The sequence below is a fragment of the Biomphalaria glabrata genome, chromosome 18 (genome assembly GCF_947242115.1).
Source record: "Biomphalaria glabrata chromosome 18, xgBioGlab47.1, whole genome shotgun sequence".
Taxonomy (NCBI): Eukaryota; Metazoa; Mollusca; class Gastropoda; family Planorbidae; genus Biomphalaria; species Biomphalaria glabrata.
The window spans coordinates 18093120-18098568 of NC_074728.1; positions in this window are offsets into that span (position 1 = coordinate 18093120).

The window sequence follows — 5449 nt, forward strand, 5'->3', positions numbered from 1 at the left end:
AATATTTTGCCTTTGTTTCATAATCATAGACATAGGCAAATATATATAGGTTTGTGATGTGGATCTATGTTTGTTGACATGGCTTCTTTATTAATGTATGGCGGTCGTCTTATCGATTCAAATTGTTAGAATTAGTTTTTAGTCAAAAAAGTCAAAGAAAATGAGCAGAACGTGCTCTAATGTTCGTAGTACGATAGGCCAAGGATAAATTCTAAAGGTTGAAAAAAAAAAATGAATATTATACACATTAACTTTCAGTTTCAGTAAGTCAGAATAATTCAGTATCACTGTGACTGTGACTAATTTAATAATCAAATATTGATAGATCTAAATCTAATAAATATGACTAATATTTGTAATAACTAGGTCTAATACTTTTCATACTTTTTACTACTAACTATTAAACTAGTCAATCTCTCATCTATGCATGCAGACTATAGACTAGATCTAGTATAAGTATAGATTATAGATCTAGTGACAATCTAGTCCTAGACTATTTATATACTAACTATAGACTAGACTATACAGTTTACAATTATAGTATAGAGTATAGTAGTATAGTACTAGTAGTAAGTAGTATTTTTTTTACTTTAGTATTTATATAGACAAGATCTAAATCTATTATTTGAAACTATTTATAATTATTTTAATTATGTAAATTTAATAGATTTGGTAGGCAGGATTAGAGATATAATAATACAGAAGGGGTTTTATCAATTATATAGGTTATGGCTGAAAAAAAAAACAACTATAAATACTTTTATATTTACACTGCTCATAACTGCTGTATAACTCATACAAACTTATCCTTTCCCAAATGTTTCCCATAATAATTTTTACTTTATCGTCCAGTCTATATATTTATGTCTATGATCACAGCACTATATATTTACGCAAATTCATGAAATAAAGTCATTTCCTGTTGGTTTTCATTAAGATAATGTTTCGAAAATCCTAGATATTTAGTCATCTTATGTACATTCAAATAGATTGATTACCTAGATCTGTTTAGATTATGTATCTAAAAATTGGAAAATAATAATTATGAGACGAGAGTGCTATTTTTTTCGATGTTCAATTACTAGATCTAGATCTAAACATTAAATTATATATTACATAGGTTAGGGTTGAAAAAAACAACAGCTTTACTTCTCATAACTACTTTACAATACAACGTCTTGTTTCAACTTTTAAAAAATTTGACGACATTTTTTGTAGTGTTAAAAGATCTCCATGCCCAGTCTAGATATAATATATATATACATAGGTCTGTGATTGAAACATAATTATGTATATAGATGCACTTAAGTAAAGTTTTGTCATGTTCTCATTGGAATTGTGAAACTTTCAGTGTCCATTTTGTTTGTGAATAGTGTGAAACAAAATATATGTTTAGGAGAGAGGTCAGAGGTCGAGTTCAAGTTAATTAATTCTTGAAAATTATGGAAGTTATCGATCATTAACATTTTACATACTTTTTTCCAAAAAACTACTCCATAGAACCTTTTTACGTGAGTCATTTTTTTTTAGATACTATGTTCTTTTTGAGATCAATATTTGCTTGTTCCCTTGCCAAATTTAAATTAATTTCTTTTTATGGTTTTAAAAATTATAACGGTCAAACCAGAGTTTTCCCAGTGTGGCCATCAAGCTAGCAAGTTTTTCACCAATGATATATATCACAGTCAAATTTCTAGGACAATTGTCAGAGCCGTTTTCGAGATCACCAGGTTTTAGTTTTAGTTTTTTACGAGTTCAATAGAGGTATTGCAATGATTTCGTGAATTATATGCATATACATCTTAAACTAATCTTAAACAATTGTATAAGAGACATAACAGATTCCATTAAAAACAACAATAGTAATCTACAATACAGAAAACATAATAGCAATACTATCACTCTAGAGAAACGAAATAGTAACACTGGATGTAGAGCAATAGATTTTAAACATACTTTATCATTCATATATTGGGGCGGGCAGTGGCTGAGTGGTTATGCGCTTGGCTTCCGAACCTGGAGTCCTGGGTTCGAATCTCGATAAGCACTGGGACTTTCAATATCTGCATTTTTAGGGCGCTACTAACATGGTACCTGACTTTAGTTGGATAAAGAAACAGATGACCTTTACATCATCTGCCCTGTAGATCGGAAGGTCTGAAAGTGAAACTGTACTTACAGTGACTTACACTACTTAAAATTGATGGGTAACAAGTGTTTTAAGAGACCATTTACGTTTACCACACAGATGTAAATTGGCTGCCTTTTAAATGAAGTCAAGAAACTAATAATGCAACCTGAATCTTTAGAGTTGTTTTTTCTGTATTGCTACTTAATCACCCATCTTATTTCATTTATTTAAAGAATATATGTGGATTTACAACGATCATTCACATACTGAACACACTTACAATAACATAAATCCATTTGTTATCTTATATGTTTTTACTACTCTTATTTCACTCGTGTGCAAAGATATCTATCTGTAGATAAGTTGTTACAGAAGTGAAAACCCGATTAATCATTTTTTTTTGTCTATAACCAAGAGTTGTAATAGATAGTATTATCTGAGGTGCGGTGGCTGAGCGGTAAAGCGCTTGGCTTCCAAACCGGGATCAGGAGTTCGAATCCTGGTGAAGACTGGGATTTTTAAATTTCGGGATCTTCGGGCGCCTCTGAGACCACCCAGCTCTAATTTGGGAACGATATGGTGTATAGATAACTTTCTAATTTTAAGTGCTCAGAAAACTAAATAAATGATTATTAATTTTAGGAAAAACAAAGACCATATTACAGAAATTCAGATAAACAACCAAACCATAGATCAAGTACAAGAATATAAATATCTAGGCACAACTATCAACAACAAATCGTAACAAACCAAACACTATCAAAATCTATACAGGATAATTCACTAGCGACTCTACTATCTCAGAAAGCTAAGAAAATTCAACATAGACAAAACAATAATCAAACTTTTATACACAGCAACCATCAGCAGTCTTATTAACTTTTCCATCACATGCTGGTATGGTAATACTTCGCTGGCACAAAGACTTAGAATAAATAGACTAATTAAAAAAGCATCGTATATAACTCAAATACAGCTACCATCTCTTGGAGAGCTTTTCCAAGAAAGATGCCTTTCCAAATCACTCACGATTCTTAAAGACAACCTGCACCCATTAAAACCACTTTTACATAAGATCTGAACGAAAAACGGACCGCCCCCCCCCCCACTCAAAGGGTTTAGGTGGGAAGGGCAGTAGAGGTATTCGCCCCCCCCCCCCCCCCACCAATCGGCAAAGAGGGAACGACATAATATAAAGATCGGTTAAAAAATCAATAACAAGTCTACACAATATAGATATTACATTGATTCTATTAGCAAGCTGTGATTTCTACAAAAAAAATTGGACCGCCCCCCCCCCACTCGAAAGTGTATGGGGGGGCGGGATTGATACCATCGCCCCCTCCCGACCCCACCAATCGGCCAACATACTAGAGGGGGGGGGCGAAATAATCTAAAAATAGGTTGAAATATAAATAATTAGTATTTATTTTTAACATAAGTAATAAATTCGAATACAAATTGTGTGAATTCTATAGTAAAATTCGCCCGCCCCCCTCCCCGAGTCGGCCGAGTGGGGGGGGGGGGCGATCGCCCCTACCGCCCCCCCCTGGATCGCCAGTGGTCGGCGAGCGTGCGTGGTGTCCCGCGACGAAGAGAATTATACATATCTAGATAATAATAATGGTAATCATTAACAGTGTCATTCTATGTCCACATGGGTGGTAAGCCTAAGGTGTCCTGGATCGCAGTGAACACACCTAAGTGGACGTTGAAAACATTGCAGTGTCCAGTGATTACAAATACCAAACAAGTGATCACTGATGTGTATCAAGGATTAGCCTCTTCAGTAACACGAGACCTTGCCAAAGTAGTTCGTCTTTCGATATGTTAAAACTGCCACATAATGAGGGGTCGTAAAGTATGCCACTTAGAAGCAGTGGCGTCACTAGGGTGGGTGTCACCCCTCCCTCCGGCGTTCCCCTCAATTTTCCCAAAACAGATTATCTTTGTTTAGTTAGTTGCACAATAATGCAGTGAGCAATGCAGTGAGCAAGTTCCCTACATTCATTGCTTGTTTCTTCCTACAATACGTTTAATTAAGTGTCGAGTCTGTTTTAACGTTTTATTGCTTCTGACATTTTATCATTTATTACCACAAATATTAAAATTTAATATATTTAGCTTATAAACAGATTTAACTTCAACTTAACATGTTTTCTTTAGTAGACTTTTAAAGAGCTCCTAACGGAGTTAGTTATTAAACTTAACATTTAAAAGCGTACAAACTTAAAAAAAAAAGACAAATTAACAATTTTCTTTTCAGGATTTCAAACTTGAAAATCTTAAAAGTCAATTCAGTTTTCAATGTACAGAACCGCCCGTTTTAAAATTCGTGTCTCATCGCTGTCTTGCAATCTTATAAGTTATAATGTCACTACTGAGTAATATTTGGATAACATTTCCACAAAGTCAGTAAAATGTCTTTTATTCAACGAGGATCTTCAATTTGATAAGTTTCTTTAGTCTTCTTGAGATTTTAGTTGTTGTTTTTTTTAAATGTCCACAATTTATTAAAACAACAAAATAAATACAACGTCTTGATGTTGATTTTAGTGGGTGTCACCCGGTGCGGACGGCACCACCCCCGCACCAACCTAGAGACGCCTCTGATTAGAAGTATGTGATCGTATGTGACAATATATTACCTGGTTAGTAGGTGATTGTATGGTTCATATCTTGTCGTGTTAAATGAATAATTGTGCAAAGTTTTAATTTGATCCGAAAGTGGGAAATGGGAGGAAAAAAAACATGTTCAAACTTTTTACCAGACAGATTGAGTTGATATAAGCTTTTTAAAAATACAAAAATATATATTTTAATTTTTAATAATTTTTTTTTACAAGTAGGGATTTATTCCATAAAACAAGTACTTAAAAAAACAAAAACAATAAAGTATTAAATATAATTGTATCAATTAGTTAGGATCAGTTAAGTGTGATTGAACTAGACTGGTCTAGACATAATAGATCTGTGCGTTTAGAAATATTTTTACCAATTCTGTTGGTTTAGCTATTAACATTCTCAATGCCCTGTGACCCTATCCCTTGTCTGGACAAGTTGGGAAAGAGAATAAGGGGATATCTTTGTGAATGTTTACATGATCGTTTTTTTAAATGTGTACAAAATATGTTCACCAAGGGCGCAAGAGTCCTCAAGGGGACTAACTCCACTTATACCACACATTTGCCAAGTACGATTTCTTCCCCTTGTTCAAGATAATCAAACCCATCGAATCGTTATCAAAGAGACAAAGTAATCGAGCTCATGATTTAGAATTGTTCAAAACGAGGCTCTCCACATTTCGTTAATGTCTCC